This window comes from Pteropus alecto, unplaced genomic scaffold (genome assembly GCF_000325575.1).
Source record: "Pteropus alecto unplaced genomic scaffold, ASM32557v1 scaffold40, whole genome shotgun sequence".
NCBI classification, from domain to species: Eukaryota; Metazoa; Chordata; class Mammalia; order Chiroptera; family Pteropodidae; genus Pteropus; species Pteropus alecto.
In genome coordinates, this window is record NW_006431919.1 from 17,224,906 (window position 1) to 17,239,126 (window position 14,221).

The window sequence follows — 14,221 nt, forward strand, 5'->3', positions numbered from 1 at the left end:
ATGTCGTCGTTGTGCGAACATCACAGAGTGCACTTACACCAACCCAGACAGACAGCCGACTATATACCTAGGCCACATGGTACGGCCCACTGCTCTGTAGGGGAGGAAAAAAATGTCTGGGTTCCTGGCTGACACATCCCTGTAATAAAAGACAGATTAACAGGAGAAAAACAAAAGTTTCATAATACATATACCTCCTGTATACACGGGAGACACCCAGGAAAACTGAGTAACTCGTCAAAATGGCTGAAGCCAGGACACCACCTTAAACATAGCACCATCTTCAGCCAAGGACAAAAGACTACAGGAGGTGACCAGCAAGGGCACAGTAAACAAGGGTAAGGCTGTTAGGCAGATTTCAGTCCTTGTCTTCTGCAATGGCAAGAGTTTCCTACCTATCGGAGATGACTTATCAAGGAGATAAAGTCATCCCAGTCTTCCTGGTGCGGCCAGGAAGACGCCCTTACAAATGTAAATGTCTTCTTTAAAGGGTAACTTCTACCTGGTTTTCAGAGCGTCATCCACATCTGCTGTTAATTAAAATCACCAGCCTAAAACAACCTTATGCCAAATAGACATTTTGGCGTGACAAATTCTGTTCCTAGGCTACAAACCTGTACAGCATGATACTGTACTGGATACTGGAGGCAACTGTAACATGATGTACTGTGTTGCACTACAACGTGACAATGGCTACATGTCACACTAGGTGCTAGGAATTTTTCAGCTCCATATAATCTTAAGGGAACATCATCATATATGTGGTCATCGTTGACCAAAATGTTGTTATTTGGCACAAGACTGTATAAGGAAAGTGATTTTTTAAAATCACAATATAAATTTTCACTTTACATACAATTTTCAGAAATAAAACCAGGTCAGAGTTGGATTTTGTCAAAGTGTGTTATTTGCAAATTGCAAAACTAAACTTTACACAGGGACAACAGCTATGAAACTATTACTATTGTCTTCCAAAATTAACCAAGATTATAAAAGCATGTGGGTAACTTCTAGAAACTGATTTACGAACGCTAAGCTTTTCGGACACTGAACTTCATGTTTTAATATAATCTGATGTACATTCCTGTCAATACACACATACACATACACACACACACACATCGATACTACCTATCCATCCTACATATAAAATGTCTCATTTCCTCCTCTTCACGCCATCTGTTACTATCTTGTCATTCCCCCTGGAATATTCCAACAGTCTACTAACTAGTCTCCTCGCTGCAATACGGCCTCCAAACTGACTGCCTGAGTGACTTTTCTAAAACACAGATCTTGCTCAAATTTTCAGTCACCTCTCTTCTCAAACCATACCCACCACTCTCACCCATCCTCCAATCCCCGCGGGGCCTCAAGCTCTAAGGCTCGTAGGGCCAAGAAGAAAATGTAAAGACGGCCCTGCAGGGCTACAGTGATCAGGAAAGTGCAAGCCTTGACTCCAGAGGCAGCCATTGCTCAACTCCAATCTTTGGCCAAAACTAGAAATTAGTGTTTTGATATGAAATGTCTCAATTTTTTCAATCTATGCAGACCAAATGAAATATATCCATGGAGCTCTTTCAATTCACAGGTTACTAGTCTGTAATTTATAACCTAAAGGATAAAGTCCAAAATTTGGTTATGATCTGTCTTTGCACATGTGTCTACCTCCACCCCTTCACTCAAGCTACCCTCTAACAAATCAAAGAACTACAAAGAACTTACTTGTGCCTCCTGAAAGACAATACACATCACTGCCATCAGTTCATGGGGTTACTTTAGCTATGAAAGTCCTCCCCTGCCCCAATTCAGTCTCTGCCCCATACTCATGTCCAGTTTTCGCTCGGGCCTCAAAAGGGTAATTAAAAACTGTCTCGTAAAAAATTTCCTTCCTTTTCTAATCCTCACATACTGTATGTCTACCTCTCACGATCCTTACCAGTTTTCATGTTACACTGTATTTTTTAATGTAAAAGACTGCAACTTCTGGAAGGGACACATCTGATTGTGTTCTGTATCCCCACATTACTAAATAATATCTATTTCAGTACATACTCAATGATGAATGAATATAGCTATTTATCTGCTGATTTATGTAACAGTTTGCACCTCAAGTTGGTGCAAACTGGCATCGCACTGATACAGTTCCTTATAGATTTTGAAAACCAAAAGGCTAACAGGTTCTGAAAAATACCCTTGTAATAGTAAATCTGAATCCAAACTAACAAACTCAAGGTTCTTTTTGAATATACTTCTTAGCTCTATCCCCTGAAAAGTTTCTAGAAGCAGAGAAATGATCCAAATATGGCAAAATGTGAACAATTGTTGAAATCTAGGTGGAGAGAGTATACAGGTGTTTGTTGGACTGTTTTTTCCCCAACTCTTCGCTATCCGTGAAATTTTTAATAAAAGTTATGGGGGGAAGATAAGACCAATTAAAAAAGCAATGAGCTTGAAAACCATATAACACTACGAGAGTGCCAAGAATAAAGAGTACAGTCAAGCAAAGCCTTTGAGAGCATAAATTATAGCAATGTGACTGGCGGGCAAGGTGGCAACGACCTGTGCAGTGAGGCTTACTCCTAGGAATCCGTCCTGACAACACACTCCTCCCATGTGAGAGATGACAGAGACACTAAGTTACTCTCTACAGCATTGTGTGTAATAGCGAGAGACTGGAAATAATCGATACATATGTGTCTCACTCAGTCCAGGCTGGATTCACAGGTTATAGCACATACAGTAAGTCAGCATGTATTTTTTAAATCATCTATTCAAAAAACATGAGAGCTCTTTGAGAAGCGACATGAAAGATGATTGTCATATTTTATATTTTAAAAAAATCAAGGTGCAGAATAATGTGTGCAACACGCACATATGAAGGCTACACAAGAATGTGGTTGAGCAGCAGGGGCTCCAGGGACCAGGAGGCCTTTTTTTCTTGTGTGCTCCTTTGTGTACCTTATGAATTTTGTACCATAGATATAATGTATTCACAAAATTTTTTTGTTACGTGTTGACCGACTGTAGCTGTAATGAACTCTTCCTGTGTCCATGCTTTCATTACCAAAACCTAATTACAGTGGAGTTATGGCCCACCTGGGAATTAGGGTCTGAAGTCAGTGCCTATAGTGAAAATAGCACACAGTAAAAATTTCTCTTAAAAATCCCTTAAATACATGCCACACTGGACCGACACACCACTTCAGTAATTCCAACACAGCCAATTTTCACTCCAGTCCATGAACAGTTCACTGCTTCTCCAACTGACGAGTGGATAAAATAGCTGGCTTGTACTCAGGCCTCACGTTGTGATGTTAAAAACGTGTCTTTAAAACACCATACTCACACCCTCTCCGCTAGGATGAGAAGCACTTAGGAATGGAGACGGGCTGGGAGAAGAGCAGATTTCCACTGCCACTCATGCTGATCCAGAACCTTCGCTGTTTATTTTCCCCTCGTTTTTGCCACCAGAAGCACAGAATTAGATTTGCATAAATGTATGGAAGATGTATAGTGACGACATGGAGTTTTCAAAAACACATTTCAAAAACTATACCTCTGTTAATTAAACAAACCAGTACAGTGGAAAAGAAAATCACAACCCAAGCAAGATGGACTAATTTGCTGAGTGGAAGAGGCTGAACAGAATTCGCAGATCAAGATGAAAAAGAGAAAGTGCTCATTACCTCTTGATCTACATCACACACGAGCTCATAGGGTCACATGACCTTAGTTGTGGCCCTCACGCTGGCTTCCCATACACCATACATAGATTCCTCAATCCGTCCTCTGAGTAATCTTCTACCTCTACTAAGTAGTCAGCTCCCAAATCTTTCTATCCCTGGTCTCTCTAGTGAGCTCCAGATAAATATTCCTACTAGATACTTCTCAGAGGATTCGCCCACAGGCAACTCGAATTTATTATAAACTGAACTCATTCTTTCTCCCCCTCACCTGCCCCAAATCTTCTCTTCTAGTATCCCCTACCTTGGAAAAGAGAAAAACATCCATCCTGGTGTCCAAGGTCAAAATCTAAAATCCATAGTATGCTGCATCCATGTCCTACTCCTATAGACAATGCCCAAGTTCTGCAGATCCTCCCACTGACATCTCTCTAAGTCTGCCCATCACACTCAATGTCAACGCTTTGGTTCACCTTCACCACTGAGCACTTAACCGGTCTCCCTGCCTTAGTCTCCTCAATCCATCCTGCAAACCTGAAAAGTTAACTGCCAGATACAAATGTAGTTATGTTACTCTTTCTACTTTAAGAACAGAAGGAGCAAGAACAAGTCCCAAAGTAAAGCTAAAAACAAGTTCATTGAATAACATGACATAATGCAAAGAGAATGTAGCACCGGGTATATTTTTTATGAGTATGTTCCTATTCTACCCCACACTGTATAACCAAAATAAATAAGCTAACACATGTGTTTCAACAGAAGGCACAGGGAAGCGAGGAAAACTCAACTGCCTTCTTAGAGTCAAAAATGAACACGAAATGAATCGCGGCAGAGATAAAGGCACCTTAAGGAAAACAAGTGGCTCCCCAGACCTATAAGTCAAGAGTGCATTCAAGCTGAAAGTACTAATGTATCTAAAAATGAATGTCTCAGTCAGAAAAGGATTTGGGAAGTAAAAGCAAGCTCAGAAGCCAAAAGAGCTTCTGCCGCAGGGAAAAGCCATCCACCCCTGAAGTAAAAGCTGAATGAGGCTGCGTCGGTCCCAGTCCAGCGAACATCTCACTTCCTTGGTTGAGTCCGTGCTAACTAAGCTCCCTGACTACGCTCTGCCCTGGCAGGTAAAGTCTACCTGCATGAAGAGAATAGTCCACTCATTTGGCTAGAGTCTCCTCTAACTCTTGTTTCTTACTTGAAAAAGTTAAACTGGCATATCAATGGGAACCAGGTAAGCAAATCTACTTATATTAATTATGCCAATATGCACATATCATTATAAATTAATAAATTGAAATTCTGGCTTTACACGTCAGTCTTGCCCAGCGTGGGATAAGAGCTGCTTTGAGCATGCCGATCAGATCAGGTTTCTAAGGGTGTTAAAACAAGGACCAGATCTAGGATGAAGGTAAACTCTAAAATCGTACATGTGGCTATATAAATTTAAATTAATTAAAGAACAAAATTCGGTTCCTCGGTTACAGAAACACATGTCCAAGAGCCACGTGTGGCTTGTGGCTACCATACTGAACAGCACACTGAACGTGTATGTTATCACCGGAAGATGTTCTGGAAGATAACCTCAAACTAGCCCCACTGTGAGTCCTCCGTACTTAGTTAGCCCTGGATGGCGAACAGAACCCGAGAGCTAGACTGTTTTCTACACAAGGTAAGAAACACTCAACGACAACTGTTTCCTTTCTCTTGACAGTATTTCTTCGAATCTGAACACACGGATTTAGTCTTCAGGGTTTCTGCCCCAAGGAATTAATGAGACTAAAAGAAGGATCACAAAGTCAGAGCGTCTATGACAAAAAGAAACTTTTTTTTTAAGATAAAGGGAATAGGTAATCTGGAGAGAATATTAAAAAGTGAAAAAAGTCATGTTTTCAAGAAAATTTCCTGACAGTGTCTTACTTGTAAGACTAATAAACCACTGGTCTACATAAGAAGCTACTGAGCTATTTAAATAACCAATAAAAACTAAGGAGGAACTGAAAAAATACAAGTTTGAGTTCACTAGACCAGATGATACTTCCCTGTATAGAACATGTTTTGGCATTTAAATACATGGCCTGTCTTAAACTGCCTAAGTTACCTTTACGTTTACTTGATGATCTGACTGAAGATCTAATTTTTTCATTAAGTAGGGAGCGCACCAGATATAATTAAAATAACACGCCATACCAAACAATGATCCACCATGTACTCTCCATGGTAAAACCTGTTGTAAAAAAACGCACCTTTTTCTTCCAGATAAGCACTATTAAAACTCAGAAGTTGAAGTACAAACTTCAGCAAACGTAGTCAGACGGAAAGAGGCAAAGGCCCCTTTGCAGACACGCAGGCCCAAGCCTAAAGCCTGGCTCTGCCCTGTACCAGCTGTGTGACCCCGGGCACCCCGCACAGTGCACTTACTCAGTGCTTATAAGCTTCCTTTCACTACCTGCAAAACACAGGTACGGCATGTGCCAACTGAATAACAACTACATGTAAAGAGCCTACAACAACATCTGACACTTAACTTAGCAGATACTCAATGAACAGCTGCTACAGTTAGTAAATCCTCCTAAGACCCTCCAAGAACCCTGAGAATAAAAGACCACTATTTTACATGGTTAACTACAAAAACTATTTTGACCAGGTATTAACTATAAATCCTGAGATTAATGCCTCAAAATTACCCTTTGTTTTCCATATTTTACAAGCTATTCTCCACATAAAACTCCCTGCTGGACTATTACCATAAGCCGTTTGAGCCTGTAATAAAAATACTGCACTTCGTACACTGGACGAAGTTGTTACTACCACGTGCGTCACGTGTCCCATCGCTAGTCCACATCCGAACGTGAACACTAAGCACAGACGTCTAACATTTCTGCCTTCCTCTATTAATGACAAAAGTAAAGAAATTTTGTTTTTAAGCTTCTTTCAGTGAGTCGAGTTCCACAAAACAAAACAATACAGGTTAATTGCTTACCTGGAAAATATTTTGTACTTCAGATCCACTAATCCAGAATGAATGGGGGGATTCCCTTTCAGACTAGTCTGAGAAAAGACAGCAGTCAAGCAGCTTCCAAGATCCTTTCCGTTTACTGTATCCAGCTTTCTTCAACAAAATCCCAAACATGCACTTCGGTAACTGTTGAAAGACAGAAAGCAATCCATACACCCACCATGGCACCAGCGGCAAAGGGCAGCCACCAAGAAATGGAAGGAAGGGTCAATGGAGTGGTGGATCTGAGGCACAGAAAGAGAGTCACAGCCCCTGAGGAAGCCGCTGGCATAAAAGGCTTGCAGCAGCGCTCCTCAGCTCTGTGTCGAGAGAAGGATCAGGAATTCTACGTGGCGAAGTCTTACATCCCTACTATTAATATTTGCTCGGGATACATGTCATGCAATTTCCAAAGGAGAACAGCTAAAAGCTCACACTATTATCCACATAAATCGTCCCAGACCATTCAGCTACAATGACCTCCTTATCCGTTTTCTAAGACAGCTCTTTCACCATTACAAAAAGTTTGCAGCCAAAATTAATGATATGGGAGGGTTCAAACATCTCCCAATAAAGATATTTATTTAAGCACCTAACAAGAAATCTTTTGGCTTGCTACATATAAGACATCAAATCCACACAATCCCCGAATCTTCAACCCACAGCTGAAATACAGTACATTTTAAAACACATGACATAATTTTAAGAGTGAACTTTTGATTCAATAAAGGCCAATCCACACAATGGCTAGTCATTGGGTTAACTAGAGAAAATAATAAAGAATACTAATAAATAATTTACTAGATGACACCTTTAAAAACATAAACCCGGTCACATTATATCAACATTCTTTTACTACCATACCAACTGTTTCATTGGGCTGCAAATTCTAAACAAACTATAAGGGAGAGAAAGGCATTCGAAAGGATAACAGAGATAAAAACTTTAAAAAATCAAAACACTATGAACTTAACTTGCACATAAATTTTCTACTTCTTCAACTGCCACACTATCGCCAAAATGTTCCTGCAGTAATTAAAATACCTACCTTTACTGAAGGGCTACGAATGAGCCAGGCCCTTTACATTCATTATTCATATTTAATTCTCAAAAAAAGATGAGAAATAACTTGCCCAAAGTCTCACATCTGCTAGGTGGCAGAGCCCATGCCCTTTTTCCACAGAGCACTGCTGCACCCAAGTCCAAGGATTAGCAAGCCATGACTCTGGGGGCAGAGAAAACCACGCTTTACACTCACAGGGCCTAAGTTAATTAACATCTGAATGGAGAACTAAAGAATTACAATAGAGTAAATATTTCAGCCTAGCTGAACTAAAATACAGCTGAATATCGGATGAGCCATCCTGAAACAATTCCCTAGCTCTCGCCATTTAAAAAAGCATTTCATTAACAGAGTCATGCAATTCTAAGACCCACGATATTGATACTAAAACAAAGCAGTATACTGTCGCCCAAGTACTCTGTGTTTATAAGACTGTATCTGTGAGAAAGATCTCAAATCTAGTTGAAACTGAGAAATTGATTTACATTCCAAGATCTGTTAATAAACAGTCCATAGGAAATGACAAAAGATGCTCTAATTTTTCAAGATGTAGGCAAAGCACCTGAAGTGACTGAAGTCACAGTCTATAATTAACCTCCCCATGACAATCAGATGGAAATATCTTGATACTCACGACTTAAAAGAGGTCAATCACATCGGTACAATCTCGAGCAGAGAATGAATGCTCAAGTCTTTCCCATTAAGTGATATTACTCTGGAGCCTAAAACTAAACTAGAAAGCCAATTTTGATAAAAGCAGCTGTAGTGAGCTATGGCTAGGAGCTAACTGCTAAAGCGATTTATTCAGCTTTTCAAGTATAATTTACACCTGTAACCAAAATGCTGCACAATTATAGGAAAACACAACTACAACAATTTGACTCACAGACATTTCTGAACCTCTTGAATCGTCAGGCCTTTTCTCTGTATTAACGAGTTTATTTTCCCTTCTTCCCTTCAAATTAACGTTGACTAACTGGCGGCAGGCCGTATGCTAGGTATAAGGATTAAGAGATGCCCGGCCAGGAGTGTAGGCGCCGAGTTCTTCCCATCTTCTGTTCCTTTCTCTTTGCATCTCCCAAGTGATCGGTTCACAAAACCAAGATATATTTTATTATTAGTTCTCATAAGTGGTTAAGTGTTTTCAATTTAACTCTTAAAATTTTCTTTTTAATTTCTCAAGTTCCTTTTTTTCTCAAAAGTAGAACGCTCACTTTTCTTTTTCTCCTGAGAAGCTTCCTATCAGAGAATGGTTTCCTATATTCATTACACCTACATTGCACATCCCTCTACTCACAAAAAGAGACCTTTTTTTTTCACTTTACATGTCAATGTCCCTCTGTTTCTACCTCACAGCTTTCCATTCTGTGAAGGTCTTCACTGTTGACTAACCCTGAGAGGGAGTTTCCTAAAAAATCTTTATGTGACAATTAATTTGAACAGCATTGAATTTTGTTAAAACAATAAGATCCAGGTTAGAGATACCCTGCTGGATTGTCAGGTCTTCCTGGTTTGTCTCTCATTTGCCTACGAAGTCAAACTTCCTGTTAGGTAATTGTCATCAGCAGAAACTGAGGGTAGGTGACACAGGCATTCTTGACCAACAGGTTTTTCTCCCTTTGTCAACTAATTCAATGAACAACTCAAATAAAACTCAGAAGGAAATCTTGTATGATACTCACCGCTTATTCTGTTAAGGGTCAAAATCACCAGCTTTGCTAAAACAAGAATCAAAATCGTAATTTCCTCATCTAAACTAAACCAATCGAACATAAATCACAATGCTCAATGTTTATATGACTAAATCAATCACCGGTCTCTTAACTACCAGAAGACTTAGAACAGAGTTGGGTGGGTTCTTTCTGTAGTTACAGTATAGGTCTAATTATATCTAATTGATAGTTCTTAGTGATTGTAACAGTACTTTCCAGATTTCCAAGATAGTACCGACTCTGTATGATTTCGTCATTTCCCCTAAAGATGCCTCGTTAAATAAATATATGGCTAAAAGCAAGTGAATTTTGGGCCTCTGTAAAGTTTCACAAATAAATACGTGCACAACTCGGGGGTATTGAAAACCTCCTCACACCATGTCTTCACAGTGCTTTACAAAATAAAGTCCCTGTACTGTGGGGAAAGTTAGCATGGCCAGCAGGTGCTGAGAGCCAAGCCTCACATTCGCATCTCATACAGCGCTCTTAACGACTCGGAGCAATACCTACCTTTTCTCATTTTTACAGATAATAAAATCACACCACGGAAAGGTTAACCCTCTTAAGGTCACACGGCTAGCAAATGACAGAGCTAGGATACAAACTTCCGGTGTTTCTCTCTGAAGCCCAAGCCCTTTCTGCTAAATCCTGTTTCCCTAAGGTCACAAGATCCTTGGCACCTTACTGAGTATTTGGCAGGTTCATATCAACAGATATAAAAGGAGTTCCTCAGTACTGTGCTATCAACCACTCTGCAATGTATAGAAATCAGAAATCCATCTGTATGTGTGTAAAAGTCTGTAATAGTTCAAATGTCTAATACACATAGTCTGTGTGCCATATACATCACTCTCCCCTTCCCCCTCCACCTATATCTTAGGGTCATCAAAAGAAAATCTTAAGAAGGTTTCACGGCATTAAAAAAAAAAACAAAAAACCAACCTAATATTAATTTAAATCCAGCAATATCTATTGCACACCCAAGCGCTAAGCATTACGAAGGATTCAAAAGACAATCAGATACAGCCTCTGGAAGGCAAGCTTAGACATTATCACACAGACTTTTATGACGTACAGGAAGGTATGGTAAGTCTCATAACAGTTAGGAACAGATTATGAGAATTAGTGATACAGCTGAGAATTTCCAGGAAAGAAGATGGTTAAGATACAGGCAGACGGCAATGCATGTAAACAATCAGCCAAAAGATTCAACTCAACATTTACAGACATCTACTACAAGAAGGCACTCTGAGTTTATCATTATAGGGAACACAAACAGGAAACTACAATACAAGCCTGGAATATGTTAAGTGCCACGAGATAAATTACAAAGTGTCAGAATTCATTTAACAATGATTATCACGTAGGCAGTGCTATAGATAAAATGACAAAATGGTATCTGCCACCATAATATAAACTGATATCAAGGGGTGACATCTAAACTGCATTTTGAGTAGACAGGACTGCATCAGAGAAGCCTGCTGAGATCTCCCCTATTTGGCCAGAGAGCCAACTATTAGGTCCTTCCCGCAAATATGGCAGCCTTCAAGGCGTGGGCTTAGGTCAGTTCGCATCGGTGCTGACATGGAAACGGTGTGAGCAAAATTAGACACGGTCTTCTACATTTTGGCTAGAATATAAAATAAGCGAAGACTGGGAAGAAAAGCTAGAAGAAAGGCTGGAACTGGAAGAATGAGGACTTGTAATGTTTTCCTTAAAATGCATATATCACCAGGTGGAACTCTGGATCCCAGGCACCTCATGGCACAGAAGTTTGTTTCTAGAATTCAAAGATCAAACAGCACGACTCAGAGGGATATATGTGCTGGTCTATGGGCTAGTAATTCCCCTGGGCTACTAGCTCTCTGAATTTCAAGGTACAGCAGTCAGGGGCCAAGAGTGCCAACCCTTGTGTGCAGGATCGTGCTTCTCCTTGTCAAATCTGAAAGAACATCTAACCTACTCCGAATTCAGGGGCAAAAATGTATGTATTTGACCCACAGCCTCTTAAGGCAGATTGATAAGGTCTATAAATGTTTGTTGTTATTTCATTAGGCGCCTACTTAAACCTTTGTCTATTTAATCTGCACTTGGTAAATCAGCACAGGGCTAGACTTAAATGAGGATAAGTGATAGTAACAAAGATCTAATTCCTTAGAGGAGTCACTAAACAATCCCACTTATTTCACTTAGAAAGCCAATGACAGGAAGGGGGAAAAAATTCCAAACAGAAAAAAAATTTTTTTCCAATAACTTCATTTAGTTTCTTTCATCTCCATGGCCTTGTGGCCAGCCTGTACTTGAATAGCTCTAAAAATAGCATTGATATCACACCTTCTTAATAAGATCCAATGTATTTTACCTATGTTACTACATACAAGTAATTACCACTTAGAGATTACACAGAAGGGAAATGGCTCACGTAAGGTCACTTAGCAAAGAGAGGAACCATTCGGCAGCTAACAATAGAGTACGAACTATCCATTAATTGTGGGGGGGAGGGGTGCATTCGCACCCACAGAGAAGGCTTTCCTAAACTTTTATCAACTTCTGCTATCTTCGAACAGAGAATGAACCAGCTTTCTTTTCCAGTCAGAAGCTCTCCATGCTTTCTAGTAATGAGTGCCTTGAACACGAGCTCATATTCCCAACTCGAGCGTTGATAAATACGATACATAATGCAGTTTTCAACTTTTCCTGTTAAGTACATGCATTAGACATAATCTAGTGAACTTTTGTATATTTCCACATGGATTACTATTTTTCTTCCTCATTAAATATTAGCAAAGGTGATTTTACTAAAGCCAGAAGTTTGAAAAAGTCCCACGAATTAGGTATACTACGGGGCCAATATAAGGCCATGAAAGTCATTTGGTGGTTAAATTATTCACCACCAGCAACTGTAAATACAGTTAGCTGTCTCAATCAAGAATGTATAATCAGTCTTAAAGACTGAACATAAAGGTCTGTTGGAAAAACATTCTCTGTGGACCCAGCCTCAGGCAGGCGTAGGAGTCAAAAAAGGGTTATATTTTGGAGATTTAAATTATTCTGCTATCACCAGCTTTATTTCCTAGTAAACTGAGTACAAGGAAAAAAGAAAGAATCAAAATCAAAGAAAGTAGAGGGATGAAGATTAAGAAACTAGAGGTACTCAAGAAGTCTGTTTGCTCTCTTTAATTCTGAAATTATCAAATGAAAGTTATCCTGTTAACCATTAAGTACAGAACTGGTATAGGCAGCACAATCACAAATATTGGAGTACTGATGCTGACTCATAAAAATCTAAAAATATTTCATGCTTTAGGTTCTCAAAATACCATCAGTTTAACCCCTTCTCTCCTTCAATCATGTTGCTTTGGAATGGATGTAAAAAATGTCCCTAATCTCCTTCTGGAAACTGTAATTAAAATGCAGGGAATACAGAAAGCCACATGCAATCAGATTTTAAGGCATTATCATTCCAACATCTGATCCTGGATTTACTAAATCAGTTAAGTGCCTGTACTATCTACTATACTAATACATATATGTTTATGAAAAGGGCTACCTAATAGTCTATCTCTTTGAGGGAATATCAAAATCCTTATATAAAAAGCCATTTTAAAATTGATGTAGATAACTATTAAACTTTCTAAAATTTCTAAGAATCCCAGTTTATAATATCCTTAAAAGGCTGAACTATCTTTTTAGATCACAGACAATTACAATTATGTAAAATCAAAACTTTTATAAGCATAAGAAGCCAGTAAGAAATTTTTTTTTTACCATACACTCAAATACACTAAATAGATTGCACTGTATTTCTAACTTTAAAAAATAAAGACCTTTTAGTTATGTTTTAAATGAACAGACACGAAAGGAGCACAGGACCGATTTCGAAGAGGTACCAAGAGATAGTTTTTCCATACGAAGTACTCCTCTGTTAAGTTCATGTATTGTATGTACCTCCACGAGAATATGTGCAATATTTGTAATTCTAATTAAAATATTTAGTCAAAATAATCCACTACAAAAGTTGCAGAATATCAAAGGCTCGACAATAGTTTGATAAATTACACTGAAAAAATTATTTAATAAATTAAAATCAAATAAAAACCCACAACTGACAGTATCCCTTGGAAAGCAACCACACATGCACACACACAAATCAGAAACTACTAGAACTTTGTTTTGTTTTTGTTTTCAAGGACGGAGAAGTCTAGTTCTGTGACTTATGCAAAGGAATGTAAATATTAAGCTGCCTCCGTATTTATACTACTGTACTCCATTTTTAAGACATGCATCTCAACTCCCCAGATACCATCATCCACAGAAACCATGCAGCTCTCCAACAGACTTTCAGTGTCACCATTTATTATTTATAGCATTAAATGGGGGAAGTGGCTCTGATGTCACCGACCCTACCCAGTGGAATCACTGACTCAATAAACATTTTCACACTGGAGAAAATCTGGCTAGGAAAACATTTTGTTGGGTTAAGTAGATTCTTTCAACTTTCCTCTCAAACCTAGGGTAGAAGTTGTTACAGTGTTAGGAGAGATACAAAGATACTGTCAAGGTTTCCACAGGAAGAAACCCTGGGCTTGTCCATATGCTGAGGCAAAGACTTTCTCCTCCCAAACTCTCCATAGCCCGGTTTGATCTCCCTAATGTTCGAACTGGCAGGTAATAGCTGCCATATTTTATTTCTTCCACCCAATCATCCACCTAGTAGCAAATTCTTCGCTTCTGTTAGCCACTCTCTCATGGTCCCGTTTTCTAAAAACTCCTT

The 14,221-nt window shown here is 39.1% G+C and overlaps 1 protein-coding gene across 8 annotated transcripts in view; it reads right to left on the reverse strand.

Moving 5' to 3' along the window:
• FBXW11 (F-box and WD repeat domain containing 11) overlaps positions 1–14,221 on the reverse strand; it is a 99,439-nt gene that overhangs the window by 83,901 nt on the left and 1,317 nt on the right. The window contains exon 2 of one of the 8 annotated variants that reach the window (XM_015585210.2): positions 6,658–6,819. The exons of the other annotated variants lie outside the window; for them this stretch is intronic. The gene's annotated coding sequence lies outside the window, so the exon portion shown is untranslated. The remainder of the gene's footprint in view (positions 1–6,657; positions 6,820–14,221) is intronic. 8 annotated transcript variants of the gene reach the window in all.